The sequence below is a fragment of the Narcine bancroftii genome, chromosome 4 (assembly GCF_036971445.1).
Source record: "Narcine bancroftii isolate sNarBan1 chromosome 4, sNarBan1.hap1, whole genome shotgun sequence".
Classification (NCBI taxonomy): Eukaryota; Metazoa; Chordata; class Chondrichthyes; order Torpediniformes; family Narcinidae; genus Narcine; species Narcine bancroftii.
This window is the reverse complement of record NC_091472.1, coordinates 219,202,571-219,220,603: the sequence shown is the minus strand read 5'-3', so window position 1 is coordinate 219,220,603 and position 18,033 is coordinate 219,202,571. Positions and strand designations below refer to the sequence as shown.

Sequence of the window (18,033 nt, the reverse complement as noted above, 5' to 3'; positions counted from 1 at the left end):
CTCTGCGGTCTTCTTCAAAGGAGGCTGCTGCCCGCCAAACTGTGAGGCGCCAAGATGCACGGTTTGAGGCGTTATCAGCCCACTGGCGGTGGTCAATGTGGCAGGCACCAAGAGATTTCTTTAGGCAGTCCTTGTACCTTTTCTTTGGTGCACCTCTGTCACGGTGGCCAGTGGAGAGCTCGCCATATAATACGATCTTGGGAAGGCGATGGTCCTCCATTCTGGAGACGTGACCCATCCAGCGCAGCTGGATCTTCAGCAGCGTGGACTCGATGCTGTCGACCTCTGCCATCTCGAGTACCTCGACGTTAGGGGTGTGAGCGCTCCAATGGATGTTGAGGATGGAGCGGAGACAACGCTGGTGGAAGCGTTCTAGGAGCCGTAGGTGGTGCCGGTAGAGGACCCATGATTCGGAGCCGAACAGGAGTGTGGGTATGACAACGGCTCTGTATACGCTTATCTTTGTGAGGTTTTTCAGTTGGTTGTTTTTCCAGACTCTTTTGTGTAGTCTTCCAAAGGCGCTATTTGCCTTGGCGAGTCTGTTGTCTATCTCATTGTCGATCCTTGCATCTGATGAAATGTTGTACTAACCGACACGTGTTGACCTTTAAAAAAATCCATGGACAGGGGACATATCAGATATTAAACTGATGAGAACAAATACTACATTTGATTTTAGCCAAAAGGCTGAGATTCTGCATGAATAAAAATACTGCACAATTGGTAATTCTGCCTGGCCCTCAGGAAAAAAAGGAATCTCAGGGTTGTATGTGATGTCATGTCTGTACTCTGACTTTGAACTTTGAGAAGCCTTCCGTCCCCACGTTGGGTCCTGTGGCAACCAAGGCACTGAGTCATCTTGAATGACCAGGCTGAGGCCTGGTGGTTTCCATTCCATCCTCCACCTCTGCCTTTCAGTTCTCCTTATTTCCTGTTGATCTCAGTCACACAGTAGACCATGCAGTAATTCCCCTTCCTGAGGGTCTACTCCCCATTGACACCCTAGAAGTGTGATTGGTGCAAAGTTACCTCGTGCTGCTGAATACCAATGCATGCTGGATTACCTCTCTGCTAAATCCTCAAGCAGGAGCATCTCATTCCTCCCACCACCAGTGCAATGTTAATTGGCTCTTCAGTGTTGTTGCTTGCAAAGGCAACCAACAGCACAGAGGACCACCGTGCAGACACTGTGATTCTCGTTCACTACACAAAAGTGCTAAAGAAATCAGCAGATCCCGCAGCGAAGATATGCAACCAACGAGGGAGAGAGAGGGGGGGGAGGTCAGAGGCCAAATGAAAACCAGAGAAGTCGATGTAATGCCATCCAGTTGGAGAGTACCCAGATGCAATTTTAGGTATTTCCCTTCCAGTTTGCGATAGCCCTTGGTTTTGCAGTGTATGAAGGCCATAGACAGACATGTTGTTTGTGGCAATGGTGTGTGGAATAGATATGAGTAGACCACGTCAGGAACACCGGATACAGTAGATGACCCTCAGAGAATCGCAAGTGAAATGTTGCTTCAGTTGGAAGGAATGTTTGGAAGCCAAAATAGTGGTGCCTGCAGTGCCTGGAACAATAATCTATCAAACATCATGTCATACAGGGCACTCTGTTCTTTATGGTACTCCCATTATTTTTTTGTATCAACAGCTAGAGAAAATACTGATCAGTTTTTATTATTTGCACAGATGCCTGAGGAAACTTGGCTTGCCACCAGCATCCCTTAACAGCTTCTACAGGTGCATCCTTTCAAGAGTACATCACCTTTTTGCCTGGCAACTGCAAGAAGCTGCAGAGGGTTATGAACATGGTCAGTCCATTACACACACCCCCCTCTCCCTCCATCGACTGCAGCTATAACCCCTGCTGCTTTGGAGAACCAGCTGGCATATTGAAATTCTCGTAACACCCCAGCCTCACTCTCTTCACTCCCCTCCAGTCAGGAAGAAGTTTTGCACGTGTGAGATCATGCACCACCACCCCACTGTTATCAGACTCCTGAATGAACCCCCAAATGGAAAAATTATGTGATTTCAGTCTGTAACAACTAACCTCTCTCTGTAACTCTGTACATCTGTTTCTGACTTGTATGAACGATACAGAATTTATTATTTCTTTGGAGAGTGGAAGGATGAGAGGTGACTTAATATGTTTACAAGATGCTGAGAGGCATAGATAAGGTAAACAGTCAACACCTTTTATATTCCCAGGGCAGGAGAAGCAAACACCAGAGGACATATGTACAAAGTGAAGGGAGGAAAGATGAGGGGAGACTTCAGGGGTACGTGTGTGTGTTTTTTTTTACACAGTGAGTTGTGGGTGCCTGGATGCCTTGCCAGGAGTGTGGAGGCTGAAACATTAAGGGCATTTAAGGGACTCCTAGACAGGCACAAGGATGAAAGAAAAATAGAGGGTTATGAAGTAGGGAGGGGTTTTATTAAGGAATATATAGGTCACCACAACATCGAGGGCTGAAGGGTCTTTACTGTGCTGCAGTGTTCTATATACAAAAGTACAAGGTACTGATGAAACACAATTTTTATTTGCTGTAGCCAAACAGGTAATCTTGTAAACAAACTCCAACAGTGTATGTTAAATTATAAAAGAGAGGCCCTAAACATTCACAGTTACAGTTTGTGCAAGAAAGAAGAGGTGGTTTTGTAGGATGGATGAGATGTCAACTGGTCTCCTTGCACAACAACCTTTGTCACTGCAGCTTTGACATGTGACAACAAACTTGAAGCTTGAACATGGGCACTGCTTTGAGCATCGCAGGCGAGGTTGCCATTCCTCAATTCTCCCACAAGCAATTGGTTGCATTGAGTATAAAGAGCAGGTGAGAGTCAACCTTCCTGGCATGGGTTGGAGTCACACATATAGAGTAAATAGAACCCATTAAACAATTTCAGTGACCCTTACCAATAATAATTCTTCAAAATTTGGATGCACTTAATTACTAGAACGTGGTGCAATGGCGGGAGACAAACTTACACCTCTCAGAGGCTCGGGAACTGAAATGTGACCATGACCAACCTGACTACACACCGCACAAACAAGTTCCCTCAATACTGCAACATGCTCGACACAGCCTTGCTCAGATAATTTGCTAACTCTCTCTCTCAATCCACTCAATTTGAAGGTGAGCACTTCCATCAGTTTGGTGACAGCCAGTTGCTCATTTCATTCAGCTGAATAGCCTGCTTGTAATCTATGGTGAGAAGAAGGAGCGTCAAATCCCTCCTGATTACAAAGAGGATGGATAAAAGAAGCCAGAAATGTATTGGCTGTGTCGTGTCAATTAAATCCTGGATAAACAGTAACAGAAACAAATCAAGCTATTAAATCTAATGGCTTTCCACCACTGTCAACATATTTTTAACTTGCTTGATCATGTTTGGCTGGAAGGTGTCACATAATTGGGAAAAGTGGGGGGGTGCTGCTGTTTCAGGGTGTTGCTGTGTCAGGGTGACTTAGTGAGTGTGTCTCTGCTGGTACTGGGTACCGTAGCATTTAGTGACTTCCGAAGCCCAAGGCAGCTGACTCTTGGCAGCAGAGCAGGCAACCAAATCTCTGCTGCTTCTGAATGATTTCTCAATAGAAATTATTGTAACCTAAGACATTTCAATAAGTTTAGGCACTGAGATGTGCTAATAATTCTTGTATATATCACTGGGTTTGATTAAATTTTTTCATTACAGAGGCTTATGCACTGTGTACTCTCTTACTTATCATTTTACAGCTGAGCGTTGAGGAGGGATGGATGTGCTGCACAGCAAGGTGCGGGAACAGGTAGAGTATAAAGCACAAGCCTATTTTTACCTCTAATAAATTTAACCATTTAGGCCTCTGGATGGCATCTCCATAGAGAGGCCAGTCTGATTTATAGTGAGGTGATTAGCCAATAAATAAAAATTAGTCCTGCTTCTGCAGAGCTGATATCTTTGCAGCACTAAATTAATTCTTGCATTTATTACAAACACTGCTAAAGAATTTACTGACCGTGCAAACCGGGGTGACACTTGCTTATTAAACAAACATCACATTGACAGAAAAAGGTCTCCAGCTGCAAATTGCCCAAAATATTTTGCAACAAACCTGCAAAGAATCTTACCCTGACCAACCCTTTACTTATGTCAGAGAATGTGGCCATTCAGCCCTCTGGGTAGGTGCCAGGGGAGCAATCCCATCAGTCCCATTCCCCTGCACTTCTGCAACATTTTCTCGGGCTTTCTTTTGTCGCCTGCCTATACAGATAGTTTGCAGTGCACAAGGAGAAATGCAGCAGGTCGCACAGTGTCCAGGGGACGTAAAGAGCAACCAATGTTTTGGGCCAGGCCCCTTTGTCAGGTGCAGATACAATAGCTACAGCTAGTCTCAGAGGACCATTCCTGAACCCAACACATAGATGTCATCATGAAGAAGGTACATCAGCTCCTTGACTTCCTCAGGTGTTCGCAGATGCTTTTTATAGAATGTAGTTCAGCATTTAACACCATCATCCCCTCAAAACTGATCAGCAAACTCCAAGACCTGGGCCTCAGTCCCACACTGTGCAATTGGATCCTGGATTTCCTCATCTCCAGATCACAGTCAATGCAAAATGGCAAGAAAATCTCCTCCACAATCTCCTTCTGTACTGGAGCACCACAGGGCAGCATTCTTAGCCCCCTGCTCTACTCACTTTACACCTGTGACCGGCTCGGTACGACAACAACACCATTTACAAATTTGCTGACGATACCATGGTAGGGGGTTGTATAAAAAAGGAGGATGAGTCAACATACAGAAGGGAGATTGAAAACTTGGCTGATTGGTGCACTTACAACAACTGCTCATTCAATGTCACCAAAACCAAGGAGCTGTTTGAGGACTTTAGGAGACGAAAACCAGAGGTGTACGATTCACTCATCATTGAGAGATCAGAGGCGGAGAGGGTAAGTAAATTTAAATTTCAGGAAAGTACTATCTTGGAGGAATTCTCATGTACCTCTCATATGAATGTGACTGTGAAAAAAGCACATCAGCACCTCTACTTCACCAGGAGTTTGAGAAGGTACAGTATGGCATTGGAAACCTTGGCAAATGTCTACAGATGTGTAGTGGAAAGTGCACTGACCAGCTATATCATGGCCTGATATGATATCCCTTAGCGTAAAGCCTGCACAAGGTAGTGGACACAGCCCAGGACATCACAGGGAAAACCATCCCCATTATCAAGAACATCTATAGGGAACGCTGGAATCTGAGAGCAGCAGCGATCGTCATCAAGGATTCACACCACCCAGCACACACCCTGTTCTTGCTGTTGCCACCAGGAAAGAGGTCTAGAGGCCACAAGACTCGCACCACCAGGTTCAGGAACAGCTGCTCCCCCTCCACCGTCAGACACCTCAACAACAAACTCAATCAGGGACACATTTATGGACTTTCACTTTGCACATTATTTATTACTGAATATTTAAGTTCTGTATTGCACAGTTTGTTTGTTTACATTTCTTGGTCCTTTTTTCTTTCTTTTGTACAAGTATCTTTCGACGTGTCTAGTTTACAATTACCAGTAAGTGGAAATACTGCCTGGCGCACAGAATAAAGAATTTCAGGGTTGTATGTAGATACTCTGACAATAAATTTGTACTTAAACTTGGACATGGTTTCGCTGCTGCCCTCAGATTGTGAGCTGCTGTCATGTTTTCCCCGAGCAATGGATGAATTCTCTTGGTGATTTTCACTGCCATTTTCATCAAGGTTACAAATTTGTAAGCCAAGTCCAAAGGAGGATTCAGCATTTCTATCCTTTTGAATCCTTTTGTCCTTTCAGCCAATGCACAAATCTACCCTGCAGCACACAGTATGAGTTCCCCAATGTTGCAATGCCTGGATAAATCCTTTCATGCAGCAATGTAGTCGCGGACTTCCTCTCCTTCTCTTTGATTGTGTCTGCGAGCTTGTAACTCTCTGCTCCATCAAAGCTCCACGGATTGAATTAATCCTCCAATTTCTGCACTGCTTCCAGGAATGAAAGACCGATGGATTTCTGCAGGGCTGCCAGTCTGTGAACATGCGACATGCTTCATGGCTGATCATCCTCATGAGAACAGCCTTCTTATACTCTTTGAGAAGTGCCTGCTCATCTTCAGCACGATTCTATCCTTCAACAATAAAGAACTGCTCCATTCTGCTCTTGAAGGGCTCACATTTCTGTTGACCACTCCTTTGCTCCCTACGTACTGCACAATGTTCTGCCTCTATCCTATCCTGTTTCTCACCAGCCGCGTCAGCACAGAAACAAAGCTGCAGCCCATTGAGAAGCTCCAACATCAATCCACCACTAATTTCCATTTTATTCTCTCCACGTCCCACAAACTCTCCCGAGATTCATATCTTGCAGCTTCCTGCCTTTACTTATTTTTTATGTAATAGTAGTACTTTTCAATGGCCAATTAACCTACCAAACTGCACATTTTTCAGAGGTGGGAGGCAATGTGGTCACCTGAAGGAAACCTATATGGTCAGAGGAAGAATGTACAAACTCCAGAGTTCCTTAGCAGTCAAATGTCACGTCTGACTTTACACCATTAACACCAACCATGCTGGTGGGTGGCAAATGACCAGTACACAGAAAAGGTCTGGGTGTGTGAGTGTGTGTGTACATATGTGTGCATGTTCACATGTAAGGAGCATGTGGTGTGAAAGTGTGAGTTATGCAGTGGGAGAGTGTCTGATTGTGGGAACGTGTGTGTGCAGTTGTGCAAATGGCCAAATCCAGCCCCTTTTACATCCCCCTGAAGTTTAACTCACCAAGCGCTTAGGTGAAAGAGGAGAAAGGGAAACCATTGAGGGAAGTTAACAGAGGGGATCTGATGGGATCACACACCCATACCATTCTGCCAGGGAATGACTGAGAGGTGAATTCACTGAATGAGCCGCTAAAGACCTGTCAATTAATCAAACTAACAAATTTATATCCACAGAATTAAATTCAAGAAAAGCCAACTTTGGTTAAGATGATCATTAAGCTACTGAATGATCACACTCTCTCATCCACTCCTCCTTCCCCACCAACTCCCTTAACTACTCTTCCATCCCCACCTATTATCCCCTTGGGACCAACTTACTGCAGGAGATGCTCCACTTGCACCCACACCTCCTCCCTCACCACCATTCGGGGCCCCAAACAGTCTTTCCAAGTGAAGCAACATTTCATTTATGAATCTGCAGGGGTCATTGACTGCATCGGTGCTCCTGTTGTGGTCTCTACTACATCGGAGAGACTGGACGCAGACTGGTAGATTGCTTTGTTGAGGACCTCAGCTCTATCTTCAGCAACAACGTAGTTCTCCCAGTGGCCACCAATTTTAATTCTCCATCCCATTCCCTTGCCGACATGTCTGTCCATGGTCTCGTGCACTGCCAGACTGAGATCACCCGTAAATTGGAGGAACAACACCTCATCTTCCGACTGGGCACCCTCCAACCAGATAACACTAATATCGAATTCTCTTGCTTTCTTAAAACTTCCTCCCCCAACCTCTTCTCCCCCTCCCCCCCCCCCCCCCCCCCGTCGTCTCTCTTTTACCTGTCTCCTTTTCACACAGACATGATAAATTCTACCTTGTCCCTTATCACATCTGATCAACAGCTTTTGTTGGTCTGGATTCTTCCATATTGCTTTAATTCTGAGACTTTCTGATATATCTGGCTTCTGTCTTTACTGCTTATCTCTTGAAGGAGGGCTCAGGCCCAAAATGTCAGCAATATACCTTTGTCTTCTATAGATGCTGAATAAACCAGTTGAGTTCGTCCCACATTTCTAATCACAGCATCTGCAGCAAATTATGTTTCACTTGGAGAAAAAAAAGTCACTTAGTTTACTATTGAGCTCCTGGAGGAGCTCAATTCTTTTCTCAGTAATGTGGTTGACTCCAAATTGAGACAGTTCAAGAGCAATTAGAGATGACCATTGGTATTCTCGACCAGTGAACAAATGGAAAAAGAACTTCCACAAAGGAATGAAGCAATGTTTTGGCAATGATGCAGGCAGCGCAGAGGATGCACCAGGTGCATATTGGTCTGCTCCTGGATTGAACCTGTGGGCCGGTCTGAAACCCTCTCACCTCTGAAAGGTGTGGGCATGGAATACCCACTGAGCTCCTAATTAAGCTGATAATCTGCTGCAGAGCAGAGGGACCAGAGGTGTAATCTTTTGACCAGACCTTGAACTGAGATTCCATCTGCTGTTCTGTTGGCAGAGATGAAAATGCTAAAGATACGAAGGAACTGTGGAGAGGTGTCCTGGAAGGTTCCAGTTCATTACCATCTGACCGTGCATATACAACCTGATGAAACAGATTTCTCCGGACCACAGAGCCCACACAATGCACACCACATTTTAATCACATCTATAGATAAAGAAGTAATTTAAAAGAAATATATAAATATTTTGGAATTATTTAGTCAGTTACAGGATACCATTCATCGATCTCACAGCCTATGGGAAGCAGCTATTTCCCAGCCTGATTATAATGCTCCTGTACCTCCTTCCTGATGGTAGTGGGTGATAGATACTGAGTGCTGGATGGAAAGGGTCCTCAATCAATCTTCACCCAACAACAGCAGAAAGCAGACCAAATGCTAATCCACCTTACAATTTGTTTGAGGTGTACCAGATGGCCATGGGGGACAATGATCAAGGTTATTCACTGCAAGAGATGTGTAGAAGTTCTCTATGTATGCTAGGTTAGTCATTCATTTTAATGCTGATCACCTAAAGCCAGTCCTAAATTCCTTCTGAAATATTCTCTGAGGAAAGAGAATCTCAGAGTTGTATGTGATGTTATGCATTGACTCTGACAATAAAGCTGAACTTTAAATTTTTTAATTAAAAATAATTTAGACATACAGCACGGTAACAGACCTTTTCAGCCCATGAGTCTGTGCTACCTAATTACGGCCAATTAACCTATACCCTGCCACATTTTGAATGGTGGGGGGAAACTGGAGCCCCTGGAGAAAACCCACGCCGACACAGGGAGAACATACAAACTCCTTACAGACAGCGCAGGATTCGAACCCAATTCGCTGGCACTTTAACAGCATTGCACTAACCATTATGCTAACAGGACCACCCTTTTGAAATGTTTTTCAGTTCAGGGATTGACATTTGTGTGACCTCACTGTGCAGAAACGCAGTAAGATAAGGCTGTACCAACTAGAGTTAGGAGGATTCCATGGTGATTTCACAAAGATTTGGGATGGAGTCGCAGGAACAGATGCTTCCGCCAACTGGCCCACATTCACAAAGTCACTCAGCTAAGCTATTCCACACACATGGGTTGGTTTGCAAGACATAGCAGCAGAATTAGACCATTTGCCCTGTTGAGTCTGCTCCACCATTGGAATCTTGGGTGATGTATTTAGTGCGACTGTATCCCTCTTAACCTTTCCTGTACCTGTCTTTTAATCATTGCTTTTGACCCCACTTCTACTAACATCCTCATCAGCTCATTCCACCCACCCAGCACCCTTTGGGTGAAGAAGTAGTCCCTTTTGAATCTTTCCATTCTAATCTTAACTTTGTTCCCTCTGGTTCTAACCCTGTAACCTGGGGAAAAGATCAGGACTATTTACTACGAGTCTGTACCACCCAATTAGCCTACACCCCCAGTACATACTCGTGGGCCAAAATGGCCTGTTACAGTGCTGTATGTCTAAATTAAAAATTAAACAATTAGTCATCCCAGGTTAGACCTTGCTTCCATTCCACTGTCTTGATTCACAACATGGCTTCACATATGGCAGATAAATGTGAACATCACCAAGAAATCCTGTAACATCCTTGCTTCACGATCTCACGAATGTCTTCATGAAATAAAAGTACGACAGTACCTCTACTTTCTCAGGAGTTGGGGGGGGGGGGGGGGGGGGTCAGTATGACATCGAAAACCTTGCCAAACCTCGACAGATGTGTGGTGGAAAATGTGCTGACCAGCTACATCGTGGCTTGGGATTGAGGCATCAATACCTTGGAGCGAAAAGCCCTCCAAAAGATAGTGGACACAGCCCAGGACATCACAGGCAAAACTCTCCCCACCATCGAGAACAACTACAAGGAATGTTGCCATCAGAGGGCAGCAGCAATCAAGGATCCACATGTTCTTGCTGCTGCCATCAGCAAAAAGATATAGGTGCCACAGGACTCGCACCACTAGGTTCAGGAACAGCTGCTACCCGTTCACCATCAGACAACTCAACCAGAGACTCATTAAAGGTCCTACTTTGTACATTATTTATTATTGAATATTTATTTTCTACATTGCACAGTCAGTTTGTTTACATTTCTTTCTTTATTTACATTTCTCTCTTTTGTATACGTCTTTCCTTGAGTACAATGTTTCATACCACTAATAAGCAGAAATCCTGCCTGGCCGATAGAAAAAAATCTCAGGGTTGTGTGCGATGTTTTGTATGTACTCTGACAATAAATCTGAACTTTGAACACCTTCTCACTATTCTAAGCCTGCTTTAGCGCTGATACCAATGGAGACCTTCCAACGCAACTCACCCTGCATTCAACTAACAGCATCAGGTGAAGCTCTGCCCCAACATTATTACGAATAACTTAAATGGAGCAGAAAGCCAATCAGATTAAGAAGGGCTCAGGCCCGAAATGTCGATTATATAACTTTATCTCCTGTGGCTGCTGCGAGACCTGCTGAGTTCCTCCAGCATTCTTTTGTTTTTAATTATAATCACAGCATCCGCAGACTTTCGTGCTTCAGACCACTGTTACCTCTCCGGTTCCTGTCAGCTTCCTGACAAGTGGATTGGGTTAAAACTGAACCCCAAATATCTGGCTCCATACTGCCTCCTGACAATAAAATCCCAGGTAAGTGGAGCAGCAGAACGGCTAATTGCAACATCAAGTTTTCATTATTTGTCAAATCGAAGCATAAAAGATATGCTTAAAACAATATGCAATTCTGACCCTTCAAATAGTTTATCCCTTCCCCATTTGCTCCTTTCTAAGTTCAACCCCAGACTGAAATGGGTGGCAACAGAAAATTGGCAGTGAAAAATGACATGATTTTCAGAGAGCGCTGTGCCTAAACCCTCAGTAATTGTGGCTTCAAATTGTGTTTGATGGTAATATTTTTGATTGGATTTCCTAATGCACGTTGTCTGACAGACCTGGCGCAGCATTCATGGGTATTTCTTAAATCAGAGTAGTTTGCATGATATTTTTAATGCTTTCTTCAATTGAACTGAACAGTTGCAGTGGAATTTTCCTCTGATGGTGACAGATCATCACTTTCCCCATTACCTTATCCTTCACCATTCTTGACTGTTTTATAATCAGAGGACCTGAAGTGACCTCACATATTTTTTTCCATATATTTAAATTAAAAGGCAATTTTTTTTTTCCATTTCGCCCAGCGTGCAACTGTGTATTTAATTCTGCTGCCCACTTGCTATTTGTAATTGGCCGTTGAAGGTTTAGTGGGAGCAATTGTCAATCACTCCAATGATGCGTGATGTGGAAGGGTCAATGAGATCAAGTTAAAGCATGCTACTAGACAACCCCACCCCCCCTCCCCTCTGCATTGCACGCCTGGGGTGGAAATTGTGAGCATGCCAGTAAGACGGATACAATTCACAAACTTGCTGGAGAAACTCAGCACGTCACGCAGCATCCACAGGAAACAAAGGGTTAGTGTCATTGTGGGCTGCTTCAGCTTACCCTTCACCTCCTGTGGGTGCTGTGTAACCTGCTGAGTTTCTCCAGCACAATCATGTATTGCACTCATCCCCAGATTCTAGAGACTTTTTGTTTAACTCTAAGCACCACGGATAGTCTGGGGGGTGTTTGTGATGACACACTAGGAGATTTTCAGGATGACTGGATTTCCTTCTATTAATGCCCAGCCACCTTTACCTTTAAACGGTAATCTCAGAAATGTTCCAGGAAAGCCAGGGAGTTTAAAGGGAGTGAGAAATATTCAAGCACTTTGACCCCATCTAAACATGTCCCTGATGCCTGGTGTTGTAGATGATAACTACAACCCTCCCCCACAGTCCAGGCCAACCCGAGTCACACCCCTCCTACCAGTCACACCCCTCCTCCCCATTCCAGACCCACCCCAGTCACAGCCTTTCCCCCAGTCACACTGCTTGTTATATAGTCAGGATAATGTGAACTATTTTGTAACTGCTAAGAATACACCCTACTCACTGTAGTAACTGTAGTGCACCACCGTGGGGCTTATGTATATATGATTGTGTGTGAACAGTTTCATGTGATGGTGGAAGACATCAGTAAGTAAAGTCTCTTCTGTTATTTGAATTTTGCATCTCTAAGTTATTTAAGAAGCCTCCCATGAAACAAAGAATCAGAACATGGTGGCAGCGGTATAAGAGAACAGGAATGAAGCTAAACAATTGATTGTAAGACACTAAAATACGAAGGGGAAGAAGAGAAAAAACATTACTAAAAAAAAATGAATGAAGCAACAGCAGTTCATCCAATGATGTGGGAGGTTAAAGACATTGTTAAATCATTTAAAAAGTTCAGCAGATGTGCAATTTAGCAATCAAAAGCTATTTTAAAAATGTTACAGCAGAGGACAGGAGAGCTAAGCCTTGACTTATTTAATAGCTAGGAGCTTACAGAGGTGGAAAAAATGATCCAGTGCAGATATTTGCAAAGTTTGCTTCTCACCTAGCACCCAGGTCTATGAATTTCAAGGCTTAATGCAAGAGACTGATGAAATTGTTGATAACCTCCTCACTAGACTAAAAATTGTTGCTGCAAAATGCAGATTTAAGGATATAGACGAAAGATTAGTTGATCAACTAATACGGGGAAGTGCCCATCCCGAAGTGCAAAAGTCTTTATAGGGAAGGATAGCTTGAAGCTGGCCGAAGCTACAGACACAGCCAGAGCCTTCGAAGCCACGAGGACACAGATGAAATCCCTATCTATGCAGACCCACTCACAGCAAAGAGAAAGAAGGGTTGATGTGATAAATAACACAATCAGAAAAGTGCAAACCCCCTCCCCCCCAGAACTGCAGAGAGTGTGGCAGACAAATCCCTTCGATGACCGAAACAAATGCCCCGCACATGGTTCTGAATGTAGAGTTTGTGGTCAAGCAAACCACTGGGCGAAGATGTGCAAGTCTGGTATGAAGGAAACAGTAATACCAGTGGAGAAAAAAGACAAGAAGATTCACTACATAAAAGGAATCAACAATGAGGACTCTGACTCTCAGATACTTGACATAGAAGGAAGAAGGAAGCAAGGATCCAAATACAGAGGACAATCCAGAACAAGCCTACGATATTTAACCAAAAGGTGAAGCTGGATACTGGATCACAAAACAACATCTTTCCACAGACTCTACCACCAGATGTTTCCATAGATGCAGATGAAGGAGTTATCCAAAAGGATCAACAGAGACACTCCATTGGAGAACCCACCTCCAGTCACAAACAAGGCTGAGACCATGAGCATGTACCTGGAATGCATTGATGATTCAGTTCGATGTTTTGAAGACTTTGAATATCACATCACCATGGATCCAAATTGCAAACCAGTTGTCCCTGCTCTAAGGAAAGTCCCACTAGAGCTAAAGAAGAAGCTGGAGCAAGAAGTAAAGGACATGGAAAGGATGCAGGTCGTAGCCAAAGTGATTGAGCTGACAGACTGGGTAAATTCCATAGTGGTCAAAGAAAAACCAAATAGCCGGTTGAGAATAAGTCTGGAACCTAAAGACTTAAATCAAGCAATAAAAAGGGGTCACTACCCAAAACCAACACTAGAAGACATCACGGTGGAACTAAGAGGATCCAAAATCTTTAGCAAGCTGGATGTTAAGATTGGATACTGGAATGTGAAACTAGATTAGGAATCAACACTACTAACAACGTTCAATACTCCATTTGGTCATTACAAGTTCCTGTGACTACCTTTCGGCCTAAAGGTGAGCCAGGACATGTTTCAGCAGAAGATCGATGAAACCTGCAGAGGGTGTAAAAGTGCAGTTGGCATCGCAGACGACATCCAGGTTTTTGGCAGAGATGGAAAAGCTCAAGATCTTCATCTACACGAGGCCAGGGAGAGAACAAGAGGAGCTGGAATTAAATTTAATGCAGACAAATGCATTTTAAAAGAGAAGGAATGCCAATTCTTTGGAATGGTGTCCACTCCTGATGGGGTAGAGCCAAGCCCAGAGAAGGTTAAAGCCACTGCTGAGGTGGAGCACCCAAAGGACAAAAAGGAACTCAGAAGTTTCCTTGGGTTGGTTCAGTACATGAGTTTCTTCATACCACATAAGTCAGACTACACAGGAAACATCAGAGAGATGCTGAAGGAGGACGTGGAATTTCAGTGGTCACCAATACAACAGAGAAGTTTTGACCAGCTCAAAGAAATAATATGCAGAGAAGTGGAGTTGAGATACTATGATAGAGAAAAAGCCCTCACTGTGCAAGTTGATGCATCTAACAGAGGCCTTGGTGCAGCATTAGTACAAGAAGGAAATCCAATAGCTTTTGCCTCAAAAGCATTAACAGTGGAGACCAGATATGCCAATATTTTGAGAGAGCTGTTGGCAGTTGTATACGGATGCAAGAAGTTTCACAAGTTTCTGTATGGAAGAAAGTTTATAGTGGAAAGTGATCATCGCCCACTGGAACACACCCAGAGAAAGAATCTAAACAAGGCCCCAGCTATACTGCAGAGATTACTTCTGCGACTTTGACTTAAAATACATACCAGGCAAAGAGATAGTGCTTGCTGATACCTTGTCACGACTTTCCCTGAATGAAAAATGTGAAATGGAAGACATGGGGATCAAGATACATCATCTCATCAGTGTGACCAGTAATAAATTAAGCCAGAGCAGAGAAGAAACCAGAAAGGAGGATATGTTGCAAATGCTTTCTCAACAAGTAAGACAAGGATGGTCAGAGAGGATAAAGCAGTTGCAGAATGGTGTTCTGCTGGCTGGATCAAGACTGATTAAACCTGAAACAATGCAGGAAGAGAATCTCCAGAAAATACATGAAGGTGACATGGGAATGGAGAAATGCAAACTCAGAGTGAAGTCAGCCGTGTTCTGGACTGGTATATACAAAGACATTGAAAATATGGTGGCTACATGTCAAATATGCCAAAAGTACAGAAACACACAATAAGAGGAAATGATTTCCACAGAAGTACCTACCAGGCCATAGCAGACAGTGGGAGCAGACTTGTTCACCAAGAATCAAGAGTGGTATTTAATAGTAGCCTGTTACTACTCTTAAGTTTCAGTTCGTCAAAAGGGTGAAAGACCTGAGTGCGTCAACTATCACCTCAGAAATGAGAGCGCTCTTTGCTGAACAAGGAATACCCAACAAGTAATGTGTGACAATAGAACACAAGAATTCAGAAAGCTGGCTGCAGAGTATGGGTTTGTTATCATTACATCATCCCCACACAACCCCAAAGGTCATGTGTTCATTGAAAGACAAGAGCAAACTGTGAAATGCTCACTAGTTAAGTGTTGCAAAGCAAAAGACCCAGACCTCGCTCTTCTGTCATTATGAGCAACACCTTTAAGTGTGGACGTGAAGTCCCCAGCAGAACTTCTAAATGACAGGAGATATAAAACAACTCTGGCAAGCAAAATACACCCTCCAGAAGACCAGGAGGAAACCAGAAGACAGGCTGACACACAAGGATGCCAGTGTTATAACAAACAGGCACAAACATTTCCAGAACCCTTCAGAGGGCAGCATGTGCATATTCAAGAGCCGATGTTGAAAACATGGACCCCAGCAAAGGTCATCAGAGAAGCTGAGACACCAAGATCATACATTGTCAAGACAGACTCTGGTAATCAGCGGAGGAAGAACAGAATTTACATCCGGCCGACACAAGATGTGATGAAGCAGAAAGCTTTAATACCAGCAAAGCCGGCAACACCAGTATCAAGTGAGGAGACCACAGCCACTAATCCCGAAACATCAACACAGCAGTTGTCAGGTGAAGCACAACAGCTACATCACCAACATGTGGACCAGCAATACAGAGCCCAACGGTCGCAGCCACAAGGTGGCGAAGGAACAGACTGTTGCCAGTGCGATATCGATTAAAAAACGATTTAAAAATAGTTGTGTAAATGAATTAGTGTAAAAGTTCAGTTACTTAAGTTGCACTGGAAAGAAAGTGATAAAGAACACTAAATTTTTATTTATCTTGAGAAGGAGGGAATGTTATACAGTAGGGATAATATGAACTATTTTGTAACCGCACAAGAATACATTCTTCCCACTGTAATGACTGTAGTGCACCACTGTGGGGTGTATGTATGTCAGTGTGTGTGAACTATTTGCTGAGATGGTAGAAGACATCAGCAAGTAAACTCTCTTGTTATTTGAATCTTGCATCTCTAAGTTATTTAAGAAGCCTCCCAAGTAATACAGAAACATAACAACCCTCCTCCACTGTCTGGGCCCACCACAGTCTCACTCCTCCCCCACAGTTCGGACCCACCCCCAGTCACACCCCTCCCCCCACTGCCTACACGCCCAGCTCTCATTGACAATTCAGGGGAAAGATGGAGCTAGATGCCGAACCAGCAGTGTGTCTGAACTACCCAGAGTATTGGACTTTTACTGCAGGCTCTGCAGTATTGGGCTAATGTTTGCCATCCCTGTGCTCAAGCCTGGCTGCATTCCTCTCAGCTCCTCTGCAGCCAATGGGCTGAACTTAATGAGCATTAGTGCACTGACCTCACTGGTGATATTCTGAATGCAGAAGATTAAAGAATGTAGCGAAGGGTCTAAGATGTTTAGAGTTTTTCCGTGGAGCACTTAGAGAGAAAAAAATATTTTGAATTCAGTGACATGAGTCAATTTGTGGGATGCTGAAGCAATGATTTCAGAATCAGTTCAACTCAGCTGTAAATGGAGCTAATGGAATGACAGAGCAAGGCCAAGGGGTTAACCGGTGTGCTTCTAGTTCAGTTCCTCTTTTACCAAGCTGAGCTTGTGAAGGTAGGTTATTCTTGTGAGGAATGTTTCCTCCAGCTACACTGAAGTGGCATTGGCTTTCATTCTTGCAGTTTATATCAGAGATTAGGGAAAAGGGCATGCAGTTAACAGAGCGGAGTGATGCTATGACCAGATTAGATCAAAGCCCTGTGGTCTTTCTGCATTTGAACTTGACTGTCCAGCCTGTGAGTGCCAAAGAGAAGTCAGCAGTACATTTTCCAACTTGGTGGCACCATGGTGTTGGGAGAAAATGGTTGACAAATTAGGGCATTTAAATTTGTAAAATGATTTTTAGACATACAGCACGGTAACAGGCCCTTTCAGCTCATAGGTCCGTGCCATCAAATTATACCCAATTGACCTACACTTCTGGTATGTTTCAAATGGAGGAAGGAATCCAGAGCCCACATTCTCTACGCAGACATGGAGAGAATGTAGAAGCTCCTTCCAGATAGCACTAGATTCGAACCCCGGTCCCGATCGCTGGCACTGCACTATCTGCTACACCATTCATGCTGCCCCCACAAACCCGGTATTAGGGAAGAGAGAAAACAAACACGAGAATGCAAAAGCTGTGAAATGCAGAGATTAGGAAATATCCAGCAGATTTGCCTGTTCTGGCCTTTATCAAGATCGTTGCAGCTTTACAGTGAGAGAGTAAATACAACATTTTCACAACACTTGCTTTCTCGGTTGTTATTGTGACGGAATTGTGTTACCATAAATCTTTAGTTATGGAGTATATATCTTTAGTAGAGTTATTTTGTGGGTTTGTACACAGGGTCACACACAGACACAATTACACTCAGATAGAGACCATTTTGGAAGTCAAAAGGTCTGCCGGAAGCTTGTATGCTTAAGAAGACTGGGTGACTGTTAATTCAAAGCTGTAAACTGTCATCAAATCTGACTGTTCCTCATTGAGAACTCAAAACAATAGGTGTTTGCTCCGGAACAGCTGTATACACACACTGCCATTCTGCTGGGTGTGTCAG

General features: G+C 43.8%; 1 protein-coding gene and 1 pseudogene across 3 annotated transcripts in view; both read right to left on the bottom strand.

The window, feature by feature from the left end:
- Positions 1-18,033, bottom strand: part of LOC138761594 (receptor tyrosine-protein kinase erbB-4-like) — a 910,121-nt gene that overhangs the window by 375,528 nt on the left and 516,560 nt on the right. The window lies entirely within an intron of this gene.
- LOC138762514 (U2 spliceosomal RNA) lies at positions 577-699 on the bottom strand (annotated as a pseudogene).